Raw genomic sequence first — 21,712 nt, forward strand, 5'->3', positions numbered from 1 at the left:
CTATTTTTAAAAAGTCAAAAAAATAACAGACACTGGCAAGGTTGTGGAGAAAAAGGTTAACATTTATATACTAATGGGAGTGTAAATTAGTTTAGCCTTTGTGGAAGACAGTGTGGCAATTCCTCAAAGAACTTCAAACAGAAATACCATTCATCCCAGCATTCCCATTATTGGGTATATATCCAAAGGAATATAAATCATTCTTATTGTAAAGACACATGCATGTGTATGTTTACCACAGCACTATACACAATAGCAAAAACATGGAGTCATCCTAAATGCCCATCAATGTTAGACTGGATAAAGAAAACGTGGTACATATACACCATTGAATACTATGCAGTCATAAGAAAGAATGACTTTATGTCCTTCGCAGCAACATAGATGCAGTCAGAGGCCATTATTCTAAGCAAACTAACACAGGAACAGAAAACCAAATACAACATGTTCTCACATATAAGTTGGAGCTAAAAAACAAGAACATGTGGACTCTAGGAGGAAAACAACAGACACTGAAGCCCACTTGAGGGTGGAGGGAAGAAGGGAAAGGATCAGAAAAACTACCTACTGGGTACTATGATTATCTGTGTGATGAAATTATTTGTACACTGTACCCTCGTGACACACAGTTTACCTGTCTAACAAACTGGCACAGGTACCCATGGACCTAAAAGTTTTTTTTTTTTAAGTAAACAGATAAACATATAAAGATGTCTTAGGATGAGAGGAGTCCTGTTTTACATAGAAATCACTTACAGCCTCTCCAACAAGGTGGTTTTAGAGCAGAGGCCAGAAATAAGTAAGGGAAGAATCTTAGCAGAGGCAAAAACAAGTTCAAAAGCCTTAAGAGAGGGATGTGCCTGCTAAGTCTGAGGAATGACAGGGAGTCTAGAATAGCAAGGAGTCTAGTCTAGGACCTTGGGCAAGAGGGAGAGTGGGGGAAATGGGGTCAGAGAGAGGTGAGACCTGGCCTTATAGGGGCTTGTAGGCTACACTGAAGGCTTTGTATTTTACACTGGGGATCCATTGGAGGGTTTGAGCAGGGAGTTGACTGATCTTTTAGAAAGTTATTAACTACTGGTGGAGAAAAGATCACTGGGGCTCACTGGCAAAAATCAACAGAGGGAATGTGGAGAAAGTGGCCACATCAAGTCACCTGTGACTTATCTGTGACTATACAGTCATACCATAACGGTGACTTAGGTTGTGGTGGCAATAGTGGAAAGTGGAGAGAACTGTTAGATTCAGAATATATTTCAAAGAGAGAGTCAAAGGATGTTGTGATAGACTAGGTATGTGTGTGTGTGTATGTGTTTGTGTGTGGGTGTGTGTTAAAGGACTGTAAGATAAACAGAACAGGCAGTTTTTGCTCAAAACTTTTGTAACATTCAATGAGATAGGGCTGCTGCACGCATAGTTTCTTAGCCATCTTTACTTTCATCACCAAGACTAGTAGTGTTCTATCTTTGTGCCATTTTTTTTCCTCAAAGGAATAATAGTATCAAATAATCACTTCACAAGAGCTTCTAGTTTGTATACAGAATATTGAAACCATATTGAGAACTTGGCTGTATTCATTCACTAAGGGATCGTTGATTGAACGTAGTATTCGCATCTGCTAAGTGTTGGGTACTGTCCTAGGTGCTGAAGAGGCAGTTATTAAATATGACCTCTCTGCACAGGTAATTCAAAACTGAATCTTAGCAAAATTTACAATTACTCCATTCCAGGGCCTTTGGTGTTGGCTGAGAGTAGTTAAAAACACAAAAATTAAGTGTAGAATTGCAAATAATCCACCTATATATGGTTCCCCGAGGACCCCTGTAATTTCACTGTTCTGTGACTTTGCACATTCTGGCGCTGCCTCCTTATCTGCGTAGAAAATCCTGGTCAGTTTTAAACTCAACCAGCTCAACTCAATCAACTCCTAGGAAACCTGTCCTGAATTTCCTTGCCCACAGCAGGGTTGAGTCACACTTTGTGACCTGTTCCGTTTTTAGCATTTATCACTCTCTGTTGCAATTATTAGTTTGCATATCTGTATTACCTGATAGACTGTAAACATCATCAGAAAAACCACGTCTTAGTTTTTGTGTTTGGAGTGCCGAGAACAGGATCTTATATGTAATAACACTCAATAAATAGATGTTTTAAAAATAAATGAACCAATCAATCGGGTTGCCCCCCCACTTTAATTCCATGATTGATTCCTAGAAGCCAGATACTACAATTTATACCTCTGAAACACTTATGTCATCTAGAACAGAGCAAGTATTTTATATTTACTACTTAAACTTCCACCCAAGTAGCATCTCACATATTTCCATCTGTTCAGAATTAAAAATATGATCGAAGATGAGATCTGGCATGTTAAGGGTGGTATGGCCGTAGACATAGGTCATAGTAACAACAACAGCATGGTGCTGGTACCAAAACATATACATAGACCAATGGAACAGAACAGAGCCCTCACAAATAACACCACACATCTACAACCATCCGATCTTTGACAAACCTGACAAAAACAAGCAATGGGGAAAGGATTCCCTACTTAATAAATGGTGCTGGGAAAACTGGCTAGCCATATGCAGAAAGCTGAAACTGGATCCCTTCCTTACACCTTATACAAAAATTAAGTCAAGATGGATTAAAGACTTAAATGTTAGACCTAAAACCATAAAAACCCTAGAAGAAAACCTAGGCAATACCATTCAGGACATAGGCATGGGCAAAGACTTCACGACTAAAACACCAAAAGCAATGGCAACAAAAGCCAAAATTGACAAATGGGATCTAATTAAACTAAAGAGCTTCTGCACAGCAAAAGAAACTATCATCAGAGGGAACAGGCAACCTACAGAAGGGGGAGAAATTTTGCAATCTATCCATCTGACAAAGGGCTAATATCCAGAATCTACAAAGAACTTAAATTTACAAGAAAAAAACAATCCCATCAAAAAGTGGGTGAAGGATATGAATGGACACTTCTCAAAAGAAGACATTTAGGCAGCCAACAGACACATGAAAAAATGCTCATCATCACTGGTCATTAGAGAAATGCAAATCAAAACCACAGTCAGATACCATCTCATGCCAGTTAAAATGGCAATCATTAAAAGGTCAGGAAACAATAGATGTTGGAGAGGATGTGGAGAAATAGGAACGCTTTTACACTGTTCGTGGGAGTGTAAATTAGTTCAACCATTGTGGAACACAGTGTGTCGATTCCTCAAGTATCTAGAGCCAGAAATACCATTTGACCCAGCAATCCCATTACTGGGTATATACCCAAAGGATTATAAATCATTCTACTATAAAGACACAAGCACACGTATGTTTACTGTAGCACTATTTACAATAGCAAAGACTTGGAGCCAACTCACATGCCCATCAATGGTAGACTGGATAAAGAAAATGTGGCACATATAAACCATGGAATACTATGCAGCCATAAAAAAGGATGAGTTCATGTCCTTTGCAGGGACATGGATGAAGCTGGAAACCATCATTCTCAGCAAACTAACACGGGAACAGAAAACCAAATACCATATGTTCTCACTCATATGTGGGAGGTAAACAATGAGAACACATGGACACAGAGAGGGGAACATCACACACCGGTCTGTTGGAGGTGGGGGGCTAGGGGAGGGACAGCATTAGAAGAAATACCTAATGTAGATGACGGGTTGATGGGTGCAGCAAACCACCATGGCACATGTATACTTATGTAACAAACCTGCGCATTCTACACATGTACCCCAGAACTTAAAGTGTAATTTAAAAAAAAAAAATTTAAACAATAAAAATTGTACAAACTTAAAAACCAAAAAATAAAAAATAAAATAAAAAATAAAAATATGACCTTGAGAAAGAGATTTTTGAGTATTCACTATTCCATGAACGGGACTCAAGTGCTGCTATTTTCTAAGTTACAGAATCTGAGAAGAAACTTATTTTTCTCTAATCATAAAAATCTTTTTTGCAGCAGTGCAAAAAAAAATGGAGTCAACCCGTGAAATTCAGGCATCACATAAAGCTAGTTATGTCTGGAGAAGAGTAGTTCTGTGTTATTAAATAAGAGTGGAAGAGAATTTTTTGAAAGAAAATTTAAAAGTAGGCTTCAGATATTGTGCTTTATTTTTTGAGTCTGCATATTTGTGTGAAATTAACATTAAATGTCTTTTTAAGTGTGATACTGAACATTAAACACATACACACACACACACACACACACACACACACTTGGGATTCCTGAAAAGGTGCCAATTTGAGGACATGTGTCTGACTCACTTCCATTATCATCTTTGAAATGACAAATATAATATGAAAATGAGGAAAATCCTGTATAAAATTACACATTGAGAAAAGAGGACATTAAAAACTCTGAAGACTTTTTGGTTGATAGCACTTGGGTGGGTGGCATGTAAGGAAGGCTGTTTTTCAGGGTAAATTTTAAGTAAATTTCATTGCAGTATAACCATGCCCATTTGTTTGTTTATAGATTCTTTCTCTCTGAAACATCAGATGTGAGTAGTTTTGACAGAGATATCTCCTAAAAGACTTAAAATACTTACTATCTTGGTCTTTATTTAAAATGTTTGGAGACCACTGATATATTCCTAAACTTCCCCATCTGGGAAGGGTCAGCTCACCTAGGAAATGAGATGAAGACATCCACCAGGGAAGGATGAGGGCTGGAGGTGAGGGCAGGCTGAAGGACAGGTAGGAATGGGACTCCCACCATTGCCCTTGCAAGCATACAAACACCCAGTGGCTATCCCAAGGAGGTAATCATAGCTGTGTGACCCTGATCCATCTTTCATGCTGTGGGCCTCACTAGGCAAAGAGATGGAGTAGTAGCTAGGTCATACATATTTGCCATAAATAATCATTAATTTTTCAGCCCAGAGGCACAACCTCCTGATACAGACTCTGAATTTGGCATCCTCCCTACACCCCCAGGCTACTGCAAATCCACATTGGCAAAGGAAAAAAAAAAGAAAAAGAAACTTCTTTTGGCTAGAATATTTGAAATAGAACATGCACAGAATCTGAGAAGACTCATGTTGGACTCCAATGCTAGAAAAGCATAAAACTCCTTTGGAAAAGGCAAGCAGGGGGAGAAAAATCAGCAGAAACAGGCATTTCTGCAGCTTACAAAATGAGAAACACTGAGAAATCAGAGCCAATACTTTCCTATGAAAATTACTGAAAGAAAAAAATCCAGCAACGTTCTAACTATGTTCTCAATGTATTTCAACAGGTAATTGTGTTTATAAAACTAGAACAGGTAGTCATAGAGAAGGAAAAACTGCATTAAAGTGAAAATATCATTGCTAAATTAGAAACTGCAATCAAGGCAGTAAATGGTGTTATCACAGAAGGAAACCCCGGCATCCCAAAAGACAAAGACCCTGCTGACTTGTAGAAGGTTTAAGATGTTAGAAACCTCAAGGTATACAGAAACAGTGATGGGGACCGACACATTCCATTTGACACTTGATACTCTTTTTTTTTTATACCTTGCCTTACGAAGTACTTGCCAAACAGCACTCCAGAAGACCCAGAGTGATCTGAGTTCTCCCGATGTTTAGTACCAATACCTCTAATTATATTAACGCATATAAAATATGTAATAAGTGCCACATTTTAATGAATCCAATATATCATGGGTGGGAAGGTATATTAGTCCATTCTCACACTGCTGTGAAGAACTACCTGAGACTTTATAAAGAAAAGAGGTTTAATTGAGAACACATGGACAAAGAGAGGGGAACGGCACACACCAGGGCCTGTTGGGGGTTGGGGGTGAGGGGAGGGAACTTAGAGGACAGGTCAATAGGTGCAGCAAACCACCACGGCACACGTGTCCCTATGTAACAAACCTGCACGTTCTGCACATGCATCCCATTTTTTTTAGAAGAAATAAAAAGAAAAGAGTTTTAATTTATAAAGAAAATAAGTTTGATTGACTCACAGTTCTGCAGGCTTCACACGAATCATGGCTGGAAGGCCTCAGGAATCTTACAATCATGGCGGAAGGGGAAGGAAGCACATCTTACCACGCTGGAGAATGAGAGAGTGAGCAAGGGGGGGAAGTGCCACACACTTTCAAACAACCAGATCTCATGAGAACTCACTCACTATCAGGAGAACAGCAAGGGGGAAGTCTGCCCCCAGGGCTCAGTCACTGCCCACCAGGCCCCTCCCCGACACGTGGGAATTACAACTCAAGATGAGATATGGGTGGGGACACAGAGCTAAGCCATATAAGAAGTGAAGTGCATTATTAAAGGGACTCTGATTCTGGCCCAACTATATCCTAGTCGAGTGGTTCCTAAAGTAGGGTCTCCAGAATAGCAACTGCAGCACCTGTGAAGCTGTTAGAAATGCAAATTACAGGGCCTTACCTCAGACCGTCTAAATCAGAAACTCTGAAGAGGGGGGAACCCACATTTTGTTTGAAGAAGCTCTCCAGGTGATTCTGATGTACACTAAAGTTTGAAGACCACTGGAATCATCATCACACACACACACGCACACACAATAGATTAATAAAAGGCAGTGGTTCTCAATCCTGGCTGCGCATCAACATGGCCTAGGCAGCATTAAATATCTTTTATGCATTCTGGATCCCAGAATAATTAAATCTGAATTGCTGCGAGTGAAATTCAGGTGATTCCAATGTGTAACCAAGTTTAAGAACTACTGTTTCATAAGACAAAAGGAAATCCAGAGTCTAAGTAATGGCACCATGGTAAGAAATGGAAAAACTGAAGAATTTATTAATAGAAATGAGAAACAAATCCAAACAATAAACTTTTGTAAATTAGGACTTGGACTGCTGAAGAAATACAAAGAGATAGCTATACACCTACCTTACCCAGGGAGCAAATGGAGAGGAAATTGGGCTGAGACAGGCTTTAAATGTCTGAACCGTATGTTGTGGTGCCCAGTGGAGCACACCTGAAAACGATGAAGAAAAGAAGAAATGAACAACAGATCCAGGGAAGGTAATACATCTGTGGTTTCCAAATTTTCCTGCACATTGGCATCAGCTGAGGAGCCTTAAACACGCCCAATGCCTGTGCTCGTATGATTTAATTAGACTGGGTGTGACCCTGGCTTATGAAGGTTTAAAAGATTCCCCAGGTGAATCTAATGTGTAAACAAGCTTGGGAACCTCTACAATATATGTAGAATAACCATTTCAGAAGAATTCCAAGCAAACAGGAGAGGAGCAAAACTAAAAAAATAATAGAAGAAAATGTTCCCGAGATGAAGCAAAATTTGTGCCTCAATGTAAAAATAACTCACTGGTGTTTAGATAGACCCAGTTAAAACAGATCAACTTTCAGACCCAGCCCTGTACGTGGCTGAATTTTAAGGACAAAGAAAATATCACAGAAGAATACAGGAAGGAAAGAAAATCAGGTTAACACACAAACACAGAAAGACAAAGGAGCAATGTCTAGACAGTGCTGACCATAAATAGTAATAAACAGTAACCTGAGCACAATCACCAAATTCTCACTCATGTGCAAAGACAAGCAACGATACTAACTTCATGTACTATCAGAATAAGAAGAGAATTAACAAGGGAAAATTAAAAATGAGAAGTTAAGAGTGGAGATGCTTTGTACTTTTGTTACTGGCATATTTCACTTAGCACACTGTCATCAAGGTTCATACACATTGTAGCATGTAACAGAATTTCCTTCCTATTTAAGGCTAAAGAAAATTTCAGTGGCATATTTTATATATACCACTTATATGAGGTACCAAGAGTAGTCAAATTTGTAGAAACAAAAAGTTGCATGGTGGCCGCCAGGGGTTGGGGATGGGGCAGGGGAAATGGGGAGCTAGCGTTTCATGGGTACAGAGGTTCCAGTTTTACAAGATGAATGGGATACGGATGGTGGTGCTGGTTGCACAGTAATGTGAATGTACTTAATGCCTCTGAACTGTATATTTTAAAAAGGTTAAGACGGTGAAGTTTGTTATGTGTATTTTACCAGAATTTAAAAAATAATTTATTAAAAAAATAGGTGAACTTTGGTGCAAAAGATTCAGTGGTGAGTGATGCAACCACTAAATCAATGGGTTCTCAAATGTGGCTGCACACTGGAAGCTTGTAAGAGTACCATGGCCCTGTTACTACTCCCAGATATACTGATTTAATTGCTTAGAGTAGGCCCCCAAAAGTATTTTTAAGCGGTTCCCCAGGTGATTCTAATGTGTAGTTATGGCTGAGAATTGCTATATTAAAACACAGTTAATTAAATAATGGTTACTAATAACAGTTATTGAAAAAATACGTCAAATGAAAATAATTTAATAACAACCTGCCTGTAAACATCCGTATTATATTTACTCTGTCCTTGCATGAAAAATAAGTCAGTGTATTATTGCACAGCCTAAACAGCTCTGCCTAGGGAGATTCTCAGAGCCCCAACATCTTCTGAGCAACAACCCGGGCGTGCGCATGCACACATCCCTCAGAAGTTACGGTTGACACCCAGGTGAGGTTCAGAGTCCATCTGAATTAGAGATGCGGGGAGGCAGGGAAGTGCTGGGACTCAGGGGAGAGACTGGGAATCTCCTGATGCCATCTGTGCTTTCATTTGAATCAGCCTCAATGTGTGATGGGAATAGTGCCCTTATATGCGCCAACCTCATATAATGTCTCGACTCCACTACAGCATGCCTGAGAGGGGTAGGGGCAAAAGTCGATAAATAATAGATATTTCATCAGAGGGGCTCACTGATTTTTAAATAGAACAAATTAAGATATGTAAGAGAGAACAAGAAGAGTGATAACATATACATGCAATTTCTTTTCTTTCTGTTTTCAATTTTGAAAATAGGGGAAAAAATATCTGTGGTGGTCAATTTACCTAGCACACGTAACCAGGCAAAAGTGTAAACCAAGGTTTCTCAACCTTGGCACTACTGGAACATTGTGCCAGACAATTCCTTATTGTAGGGAGCCATCCTGAGTATTGCAGGATGTTTAGCAGTATCCCTGGCCTCTACCCACGCGATGCAGCAGCACTTCCTCTCCTTCCTCAGTTGTGGCAACCAAAAATGTCTCCAGACATTGCCAAATGTCCCCTGGGGGGTGGAGGGCAAAATGGCCCCTAGTGGAGAACCACTGGGGTAAACTAAATGTAAGTGTTTCCAAAGAAAAATCAGAGATTAATTGTCATCCTCTTAAGTTTATATAAAATACGATGTATTTTTACATTTCATTCTTGATATTTTTAATTAGAGACAGAAATTAGTTCAAATACATTCTGGAACAATGTAAAGGTAAGTATTAATAGAAAGAAAACAGACTTGATTATATCATCACAACCACTTAAATTAAAAGAGGAGAAAAAAACCCAAAGTCCATCTGTCAAATGACATACAGCATAAAAAGCAGAAACTTAAAAAAGGTGACAGAAGACAAGGATAGCTAGAGAAAATAAATGTGGATGGAATAAACTTTTGTTAGCAGATGAATAACTGCAAATTAGGATAAACTCACAAATTCAGCTGTTCATAAAAAAGGTAGAATTAAAGGACAATAGAAAACATACTTGGCAAAAGCAGACCAATAGGAAAGAGGAGTGGTGCTATTCTCAAAGTTGAAGTTAAAGCTTACAGCTTTACAGAGCCAAAGGTTTACTCTATAGTTCTATAATCAATAAAGTTAAAATAGGCTTGAACTCAGAAGACAGTAGAATAATAAGCTGTTGTTATTTTCTTCTTTATACATTGATATAATTTCTAACTTAAGTTCCTTGAAAGCAGCAGCTGTATTTTATTTATCAATGTATTCACAGTGCCACTGTGCTTGCCAAGGAAATCACCCTCATTTATAAATGTTGGATAAGTGAATGTGTTTACATGATCTATGGACCCTAGCAGAGTTAAATGATTCATTGCCAGGGGCTCCATTTCCTCCTCTATACAATGAGGAGTCTTTGCTTTCCCATCTCTATGCTGATATTTTTATCCCCTACCCCTTGCTTTAAACACCAGTTGCCAACATTATGCCTCAAAATTAGTGTTAAGCCTATGGGACATGCAGACAGTAAGGATTTACCACATTAAGCAGTTTATATTGAGAAACTAGTTATTAATTCAAAATGCTATAAGACCCATATTCAACAGAACTATAAGGTAGCGTTGCTATGAGAACAGTCATGTCAGATGGGATTACATTTTGACAGCTCTTTTCAGCCTCATATGTTTCACAGAGAATATTGCCTTGAAATGGTAGTCAAAGCTATAAGCTCTTTGAGATCAGTGACACTGTGTTTTCCATTTTGGTATCCCCTTGCCTGGCTCATAGTAGGTGCTCAGTAAATGGGCACTGATGGTGAATTAAATAAAGACCCATCTTGTTAGTTCTTGGATGGGGCCCTCAAAACGTCATTCTTTTCCTCTACATTTCTCAATACCTTTGAAGAGAGTGTTTAAAAAATATAACCTGCTGGGCGTGGTGGCTCACATCTGTAATCCCTGCACTTTGGGAGGCTGAGGCAGGCAGATCACGAGGTCAGGAATTCAAGACCAGCCTGATCAACATGGTGAAGCCCCGTCTCTCCTAAAAATACAAAAATTAGCCAGACATGGTGGCATGCACTGGTAATCCCAGCTATTCAGGAGGTTGAGGAAAGAGAATCGCTTGAACCCGGGAGGCAGAGGTTGCAGTGAGCCGAGATCACGCCACTGTACTCCAGCTTGGGCGACAGAGCAAGACTCCGTCTCAGAGAAAAACAAACAAACAAACAAACAATAAAACCGTATAACCTAGACATGGGAAAACGAGACTGTGAGTATATGCAATAGTTATAATGCTGCCACCAGACTTATCACCACTCAGCTAGGATTACTGCACAGAGGATACCATAGGAAATTAAATCAAGACTCACTTCCAGCAACAGACTGAGGTGTGCACCCATCTCTCCCTCACCTTTACTGTTCCCGCCCCTCCAAATTAAGTAAAGCAAAATAAAAAGTTTCAGTCTAACAAGGTCTTATTTAATGTTCCAGACTGCCTCAGAGCCATATTGATCAAGCTTCAATTTGAAGCTGGAGCCTGCAGCAACAAGTGAGATCAATACGACGCCTTTATTTAAATATCTCATCTGCTAAAAAAAAAAAAAGCAAAGCAAAACAAAAAAAGATTCTAACACTATAAAAACACTAGGCTGACGAGAAAGAAGCCAGATTTTTTTCCAAAAAAAATAAACTACTCTAAAAAAGATACAACCAAATATTTATGCTTGTGATAGACTTAAACATTTTTTTAAAAGAGAAGAAAATATATTTTTAGGTAGAATAAAAGAAAACCACTAAGACTTGCCTTAAGCCCTTACTAGTTTAGTTGCAAGGTTTACTTCTGTGTTTCTATGTTTTTTGTTTTTTCTTCATGTAACTGTAAAACTACTTTGTGTGGATGCTGAATATAACTTTTTACATTTACTCAATTGGTGAGTGCCCATTTTGTGCCTAGCATTGTGCAGAGTGCTAAGAAGGATCCCAAAGAAATGTATGACATTGCCCAAGAGTGTACAATCCAGTGTGCAAAACAGATAATCAAAAAAGACATACGTTGCATTACATAAGTCCAAATAAGTGATCCTAATAAGGACTTTAGGAAGCCGATGAAGGGAAGGAATAGTTTAAACTTAAATAATGAGATGTGAAGACAGATGTCTGCCACTTACTGTTTCCTTAAACAAGTTTCCAACCTCTTTGTTTGTCTGTTTCTTCATTTGTATAACAAGAAAAGTGATACATTTACATCACAGGGCTGTTGGGAAGAGATATAGGTGTCAAGAACATTGACTATTGGCTATTAGAGTTAAAGAAGGGGGATTTCTGTGCATTTAAACAGCCAAAAGACATGGTAGAGGAGATATGGCCTGAATGGAAGCAAAATTGACTAGGTGGAGAGGGGGTGAGCTCGGACAAGTTATTTGCGTTTTCTGGGTCTCTGTTTCCTTAGGAAGATAATACATGTCATGCTTTCAGCACACAGCCTGGTTATTCATTGCTGTGAAACAAATGACCTCAGAATTTACTCGCTTAAAACAACATTGATTTCGCTCTCTAGCTGCAATTTGGGCAGGGCTTAGGAGGGACAGCTTGTCTCTGTTCCACTTGACATCAGCTGGGGCAGCTTAAGGCCTAGGGGCTGGAATCATGAGAAGGCTCCCTCACTCCCATGTCTGGTGGCTGATGCTGGCTGGACCCTAGCTGGAGCTGACAGCTGGACCACCTCCATGTGTCCTCTCTATATGGCTCTATACTTCCTCACAATTGATGGCTGGATTCCAAAGGGAAACATTCGGAGTAGCTGCATCCTATTTTACGACCTAGCCTTAGAAGTCACATAATATCACTTCCCCATACTGCATTGGTTGGAGCCTATGCAGATTCACCAGGAGAGGAAATTGACTTCACCTCTGAAAGGGGAGTGTCAAGGATATAGAAGAACATGTAGCACTGGAAATAATACCGTAGCCATTTCTGGAAAATATAATCTGACACAGTATGCTTTCGAAAACCTTTACAGTTAGTAGTAGTAGTAGTAGTAATATTGGAAAGGAGAAGCTTGACGCAAGATAACAAAAGTTAGCAAAGGATTCCACAAATGTGTATTTATTATGGGCATAAATGTAAATAAGACATAGTTCCTACCCTCAAGGAACTTAAGATCATACAAACAATTATAACTCCATATGTTAAATTCTAGAATGTAGAACATGAAAAACTTTGGAGCAAATAAAATAAAATTACTCAGAGACTGGGAAGCCTCAGTGATACAGTGCCCACCATAGGATTCAGGTTTTGTGGGGCCTGAAGTTTATACAATTTGAGACTCCTCTTTAAGAAAAAAAATATGAAATTACAAATGCAAAATCAGGCACAGCACCTTCTAAGGTGCCTGTGAAAGTGAGGACCCTTGACACTTAAGCTATAGCGTCACAGAAAATCAGCTCTGACGAGGCTTAAACCAGAGAGGGAAGGAAGTGAGGCTGAGAGGAAACTTGACAGATTCAGAGAAAAGGGAAAGGTCAAGGGACAGAGGGTCTTAATAAGACCAAGGAGCTCAAAATAGGGAAAGACAGTAAGACAGTGGAAGGATGGGCTGAATCTTTGCAGAGGAAGGCAGTGGTGGGAAACAGTAACTTATTTATAGTTGGGTTGGTTTTGGAGAGCCTATAGGATGGGAAAGGAATTGGGATTTTATGTCGTGAGCAACTGAAATTCACTGGAAGATGATGAAAATGAGAGTGAAATGATTTATGAAGTTTAATAGGCAGAAAGGATTGAAGAGAGGAAATGCTAGTCATCAACAATTTTTTGATACTTTCAACCTACTTGTCAACGTCCCAGACCAGATAATTGGCATTTAGCCTTATTGTTTCCGCTAAACATATCACTGGATCATTTACAATAGCTATAAATGGTAAATCAGGGTATTTTAAAACATGGACATTTGTTAGGTATATTTTTGGTATATTCGTTCTTTGGGACATTATGATGTAATTATTAAAATCATATTTATGAAAAGTCTTTACAAACAGAAAATACTTAAAATTTCAAGAAAAAGGGCAAAAAAATTATGTTATATATTTGCCTAATTATACTTATGAATATATATGTACTTATGTAATATACTTCAGCACAGAGAAAACTACTGTAAGAATGTACCCCAAAGTGTAACAATAATGTCCTTGATTGGCATGTGGTGAATTTTTTACTTTTTTGTTTTTATGTGTTTTCAATAATGTGTGTGCATTGATTTAATAATTGGGTAAAAAAAAATTCATTTAAAACCTCATGCTCATTTTTCAAGGTCCATCCCCAAATACCACCTCCTTAGGAAGACTTCTGTGATGCCTGATCCCTCTCCTCCCTCCCAGATACCCCAGACTAGAGATGCATATTCCTTCCTTCAAAATCCGTTAGAACTGCTTACGTTTCTCTTGCCCCATATTCATACTCAGTATTCTGTGCTATCTTCTCTAGTACCCACCAAAGAACATAAACCCCATGACAGGGAACTCCTGCTGCAACCCCATTTCAATGCCTTCAACGTAGTGGGTGTTAAGTCCTTATGGAATTAAAATGGGTTCAGACTATGTTGGCAATTGCGAGAAACAGCGTGCAAGTTATTCAAGCGATAAGACGAAGTAACAGTAACGGCTCCATAAAAAGGAAAGTGCAGACAATTTCCAAGTGACCAGTGAGCATTCCATGTAAATCATGGAATAATTTACATGATATCAATAATAATACCTTAGTATCTAGCATCTCGTTTGACCCTTCCCGGAACTCTGTGAGGATATTTTTATCCACCGCAGATGCGGTTATTTGTGAAGTGATAGAAATTCCTACCATATGGAATTGTTGTAAGATTAAATGAGATTGTATACATGCTTGTGTGCCTGGCACTGAATAGGTAAATAAACAGTAACTGTTTTATTATTTTCTGTGATTTGTCACAGAGCTTAGCAAAGTGCTAAGACAGGAACTGTTTAGCCCTCTCTCTTACTTTTCTACTATACCACAATAGCAGACCTAGAAAGTAACCGTCTTTCTTCTCTCCTAAGGATTCCTGGTGCTTATCTGTCCCTGCAGTTGACGAGGGTGAACAGCCTCTTGAAATCTTGGGCTTTTTAATCCAATGATTCAGTCACAACTTCAGTGACCCTGATCACCATTATGGTTCCAGAAAAGACAATTAAACATTTTGAAATCTGAAGAATATTATCATATATTTAGTGTCATCAGGCCACAAACTTTCCAATGAAAGATGCAATTCTTTCTAAAATGAATGCATCTCTCATGGCCATTATCCTGATGATAATAGTATTCACTTACTGAATGTCGATTATGTATTCTATCAGGTAACCTGCATAGGTTAGCTCCATTTAATTATTACAGAAACCCTATGAGGTATGCATTATCATCTCTTCTTCACCTGCATTTATTGAGGCTCAGGGAGGTCAAGAAAATTGTCCAAAGTTTCCAAGCTAGTAGATGGCAGAGCTAGGTCTTTCTGGCTGCAAATACCATGCTTGTTTCACTTTTCCGTGTAGGAGGTAATCAATACATGCATTATACTAATGAAAGAAATATAGGAATATGTTACTATAGTAATGACCTGCATAAATACACAGTTGTGACCTTCATGTCATCACTGATTTTGCCATCTTCAGGTAGGGAGGTAGCTGGGTAGATGAGAGAACAGGAGAAAAGGGTAAAATATGTTCTTGTTCCATCACAACTGTTCTATTTAATCATTTCCTACCAAAGAGTCAAAAATAAACATCAAAAAAACAGCAACCCCATAATCAATCCAAGTCTAGTTTAACCCAGTTCCTCCCCAGGCCCTCTATGTGGAGGATGCCCATCACCAGCTTTTCTTTTGCAGACCTTGACCTTCCATTTTCCTCCCTTTCCTGGTTGTTCTGCCTGTGCTCTCCTGGCACATCAGCAGTCACTGCAGGCACATCAACAAAAGGTGAGTAAACACACTTAGAATGAACAAGAAGCCGAGGGGACAAGGTCAGGAGCTGTGTATCGGTACCATCAGCCTCCCCTCGCTCCTGCTGCCATCAGCCTTGAGGCAATAGGAACAAAAATGGGAACTGCTGAAGGGGAGAAGAAGTCTGTGGCATTCAGTAGCTCATTTTGGCTGGATGACGTGGCAGTCCGTTCTCTTTTAAGAGGTAGCGGGCAGAATAATCGCACTGCTCCCCAAAGCTGAAAGTTTGGGTTTTCTCCTTTTGTGCAAGCTGCAATGCTGTTTCTGCCACCTGCCAAGGGCCAGCTGCCAGCTCCTTTGGGAGGCATTGTTTCATTGCAGAGCAGGGGTGGGGGGAAGATGGTGCAACTCTCGCTTTTTTCTTTCAGGAGAGCATTTTGTTCCTTCGGCTGTCAAGAAGCGTTTGTACAGACAGGTCTTTATTCCCAGGGCAGAAGAACTGGAGACAAGCATTAGACATTTGCCAATTTTTGATCACTTTCCTCACACATTATACTTTGTTCCCTTGAGATTTGTTTAGACCATGTCTTGTTTCCTGAAAAGCTTTGAGGCCTTTCCCAAAATAAGGTTTATCTACAATTAGTATATAAAATAGGAACAGAGAGGAGGAAGCCCAAGTCAAGCAAAGTAGAAGCAGTAAATATTTTAATTTTGTACTGGTATAAATTTAAGGGGTAGAAGTACAATTTTGTTACATGGATATATTGTGTAATGGTGAAATCTGGGCTTTTGGTTTATCCATCATTTGAATGTTGTACTTTGTACTTGTTACTTTAAATGTAATGATAAGCATTGCTGCTGTGATTAAGCTTTAAAATTTGTCTTACTTTCTTGCCAGCTGGAGCGGGAAAGGAAATATGACATTATGTAACTGTCCAACCAGGCATCAAAGAGGAGTTTGGTGTTAAACGGCCAGTTTGGGCATTTGGCTACCCCCTGCTTTAAAATGTTCAGGTTACAGCCATTCAGGACATGCTGTGCAGAGCAGAACTCTGTAACTCTGGTGAGCCATTTGTATAAGCATTAGAAAGCATAGACTTAATTATTTTTTATGGAGAATCTTGGCCCAGCCAAAGAAAAGGTGGACAATCATCTGTTTGGGATACTCAGCTCTCTTAAAAGGATATTAATTCCACCTCCTTTTGAGTTGGCTGTAACAGCAAGTGGCTTCACCTTTAACTGGCAACATACACTAGCTATACCCTTGATATTCGATAAGGAGTACGATCTTAAGCTTTTTATTACCCTGTGTCTATCAAGCTTATGGAAGGAAGCAATATTTGTGGGGAGTAATCCAAAAGATTTTTAGTTTATCTTTATCCAGATGCACAAACCCTACCATTGGACCAAGTCAGGTCAATGGAAAGCATATCTCAAGATGGTGTTGGATAACTTCTTTCTCAAGGCCTCCCTGCCCCTTCTCTGAAGTGCTTAAATGCTTTTACTGAATTGTTCCCTGAGGTGATGCCATCATCCTGGGATGAGGGGTGGTCAAAAAAACTAGTCAATGAAACTCAACACCATATCTACCTACAGGTATTCAGGTGGTCCTCTGCTGGAGAATGCTTGAGAGTAATGTGTCTCTGATACCAGGAATAGGGAGATGCCCTTCTTAGGAGGAGCTGGTTTGCTCTGATAGTTTGGACACAGTTTGGTAGAATTGATCTAATTTTCCTTTTAGAATCAGCTGACGAGAAACTTACAGGGACTCTTGAGAGTCTGGGTCCCAAGTAAGAAAGAGTACAGACCTTCATTGTACCAATGCTTGAATAAGCTTCAATGCTAAAGTCATTGGATGAGGCTACAGGAGTTCTCACTTTGCCTCACTGTTTTTATCCATGTTGAATTTTTAATTTTGCAAGGTTTTCTTTATTTAATTAAGCTGGCTAGTTCTTTCTGGGACAAGGTAGGATATGATAAGCACATGTATTAAAAGAAAAGAGGAAGCACATTAATTCCTCAAGAGAGTTAAAGCCTTTCTCTGGCACTAAATTCTAAAAATCATAGCAGGAAGACTTAGAGGCCATTAAATAGTGTAATGGACAAGTTCTTCAATGATAAGTTTTATAAGAAGTGCAGAAGCAGAATTTGCGTGCCTTTTCTTTCTTTTTAAAATAAGTCCTTGATAAAAATTAAGGGCCTAAGAAATTTCTCAGTGTCCATCAACAGCAAAATGGATAAATAAATCTTAACACATTTACACAAGGGAATACTATACAGCAATAATAATGAATGATCTACAACTCTATACGAGATGGATCTCACAATCATGATGTTCAGCTAAAGGCAGACATGAAAAGAATACATATGGATGATTGCATTTACTTAAACTCAAAATAGGCAGTGCATCTCTGGTGTTAGGGGTCAGAATAATTGTATCCCCTGAAAATGGTGGTTCCTGGTAGGGGCATGAAGGGTGCTTCAGAGATGCTACTATTGTTTTTTTGTTGTTGTTGATCTAGGTGCGAGTTACTTGGGAACATTTACCTTGTGAAAATTAATCAAACTGAATACTTATGATTTGAGTACTTTTCATTATATGTTATAGTTCAATAAAATGTTTTAACAAGCAAGAAAAAAAAGATGAGAACCTACACTAAATGAGGAAAGGAGTTCATTGGAGGCCAGTCTTCAATCTTGAAATCGGCTATAATTTTTTTTTTTTTTGAGACAGGGTCTCACTGTCGCCCAGGCTGGAGTACAGTGGCACAATCTTGGCTCACTGCAACCTCTGTCTCCTGGGTTCAAGCCATTCTTGTGCCTCAGCCTCCCCAGTAGCTGGGACTACAGGCGCACACCACCACACCCAGCTAATTTTTGTATTTTTAGTAGAGATGAGGTTTTACCATGTTGGCCAGGCTGCTCTCGAACTCCTGACTTCAGGTAATCCACTCGCCTCAGCCTCCTAAAGTGCTGGGATTACAGGCTTGAGCCAACGTGCCTGGAGAACTGGCCGTAATTCTGATTTCAGCTTCAGCTTCAGCCTTCAAAGGACTGAATCACCAAATGCTCACTTTAAAGTCATTTCTGGCTTCCCTGGTGTTGTTCATGATCAATGATCATATGACCAATAACCATTACTTCTAATCGTTACACTATAATATGGTCAGTGACATAAATGAGGTGTGTCATTAGATTTTCTTGCTATTTTCAAATAAAAATAGCTAGTTAACTTACATCCTTTTTGAGCCAAGGAATTATTTAAATATAGAAATTTAAATAACAATACAAGGCAGAATAATATCCAATTGTATCATAATTCTAGTCCTTGTAGAATTGTTTGGTGTATTAGAATCCATTACATATAAAATAAAACCTTTAAGGAGTGTATTTAAATTGTCATTATTTAATTCAGTTTAGGCTAAAACTCTTTTAAGAAAAAGTCTTATTTATAAGGGAATTCTTCATATCTTGTGAGGATAAATTAAAAGCAGAATGTCAAATTCACCATATCAAAATTTCACGAGGAGGAAAAACTCCACAATCATGTACAATAACATTCATAGTAAATTATCTTTGATCCAGGCAAAATGAAAAATAAAAAGAATATAAAGAAAAGAGGAAATTATTAGACACAAATGAGGAATTCAAACACATTTTATTCTTACCAAACTTCAAAACAACTGACTTGACGAGACAATTTTAGGAAGACAACCCTTAGAGTCTCCCTCTTCCCCAGCCCTCATGAAAGCTAAACTTCTAAACAAAAAAGCTTGTTAAAATGATGCTATACCATATACTACTAAGTATATTACATTTTCAATATTTAAAGATGAAAAGTTTTTGAGATTGATTAATCTGTGTCCTTAAAACAAAGTTCCTCCCAGAAAATATGTTACTAAAAACCTTTTTTCCTGAATTATATTCTGTTGTGAACATAAGTCTAGTAATATTATTAAATACGTCAGTTTAAAGTGAGTTTCTATGTAGTGCTGAAAGTTCCTGCACTATAATGACAACCACTACTAAAATTTTAATAATAAAATCGTCACAATGATTTATTTTAAAATAATTTATCAGACTTATTCTTAACTCCTGGAAGTTTATTCAATGATGGTGACATTTGGCTTTAATTGAGTACTAATTTTAACACTAATGCAGTGTTTCCTTTGGGCAATACTTGTATTTTTGCTGCACATATAATTTAAGCACATGTAGAAAGGCGAACGTGCCTGGGGCCAAAGTCTTATGGTCAAAGTATTTGGTCTTCTGAAAGTCTCAACTATACCCACCTTAGAAGAAAACAAAATAAACCCCCCTCAGGGCCTTTGCACTGGCTGTTTGCTCTGCCTGAAGCACATTCCCCCAGGACTTTGCATCACGAGTGCCTTATTATCATCCAGGAATTAGATCAAAGTCTCTTTTCCAGAGGCCCACTCTGACCATCCTGGTGAAAGTAGAAATGCATCTGGCCCACAGTTACTTTTTTTCCCCAGGTCCAGCACCCTGTTATGTCTGCTTCTCTGGAGATTTATCAATAATTGAAGAAACTGTTTTCTCTCACGTTTGTTGTCTTTCTGTCCAATCAGAGGATACCAGTGGGAATAGACTCCTCTCCTTCTTTCCTTCTCACTAGTACACTGAAAACTTCTATGCAGCAACTCCCACCACTGTCTAAGTATTCTACCCACCTGAAAGAAGAAGTTGTGCTGACTCCAATACAACAGTTTTAAGACCAAACAGGCTGAGCAACAAGCTTGGCTCTACCGTTCCCTAACTCGATGACTTTGGACAAATGACTCAATCTCTCCTAACTTACTTGAAAGACTAATTTTTAATAGCAATGTTTTATTCATTAAGCTATGCAGTTAGGTATACAGTCATATTAATTGTTGCATATATAATGGAAATAATATTCTTTCTATGCATGTAATATTTAATTTAAAAATATGTGAAGTGCCAGTACAAGATAATATAATCGGCAAAGGCTAGCATCCTCCCTACCTCTTCTCTTCTACGCATTTTGAGCAAAGCTACCTTTCCCTGTCTAAAATATCCTCTTGACTTCCAACCTACTTTTCTACCCAGTAAGTTCCTACTCGTCTTGTAGCCCTTCAAAGAAGTTTTCCCTACCCCACTGGAAAAGCTAGTTGCTCTTGACTCCCTTCACACCTTGTATATGCCACATATACAACCTACCATTACCGTCTGCATGCTCATCATCGCCACTCAACAGGAAGCTCATTCAGAGCATGCAGTATACTTAAGCCATTTCGATATTCTTAGGACTGACCCCAGTCTCATTTATATAACAGGGACTTGGTGTTGACTATATTCACAAGCAATGTACTGATGATTACCCATGTAATCTGGGACAAATTACTTAAATGCTCTGTACTGCATCTCAGTTGCTTCCTTTATTACCTATCTTATTATTGTATTGTACCTATTACCTATTGTTGCTCCCAATATTGCCTGTCTTATTGGTCTATTATGAAGTATAACTTTAAGAGCTCTGTAAGGGTAGAAGTTTTATGGTTTTTGTTCACTGGTGAATATCCAGTATTTTAAATGATGCCTGACACACACAGTAGGCACCCCATAAATATTTTTAGCGTGATCATTTAGTTAATCCACGTAAAGTGCTGGGCACAGCGCCTGACCTATACATGCTCAGTCAATATTAGCTATTATTAGTAACTCTTGCTATTTCAGTTAGCATCTGCCTTGTTGAACACACATAGCAGCTGGAAAAATGATCCCTCTTTTAAGATGATATTTCCTTGGTCATATAGCAATTTCCTTAGTCAACTGTCCCAAGCCCTTTCTTCTTCACAGACACCTCACCGCCACCTGCCTTGATTCACAAGGAGCACAACATTGTCTGAAGGACTCCAATCCCCAGTGTTAGGAACCCTCAAGGGACCCTGCTCATCCTGAGCCCCCAACTAGCATGTGAGTTCCCTGGGGCTCTTTATGGCACTTCCCTCAACAATGCATAGTGGTTCCATCTACTTAATGAGCCTCGTGTCACCTTATGAACACCTGCCTTTAATATACCCTACCCTACACACACACACACACAAACTCCATATCTTCTATCTCTCCCTACCCCTACCACAACTCCTTTCCTTCCTTGCAGAATTCTGCTGATAATTTACTAGATGCCATCCTTGGGGCTTGGCTCAATTCAATCCACATGAAGTTCACAAACAT

Source organism: Pongo abelii, chromosome 16 (genome assembly GCF_028885655.2).
Source record: "Pongo abelii isolate AG06213 chromosome 16, NHGRI_mPonAbe1-v2.0_pri, whole genome shotgun sequence".
Lineage (NCBI taxonomy): Eukaryota > Metazoa > Chordata > Mammalia > Primates > Hominidae > Pongo > Pongo abelii.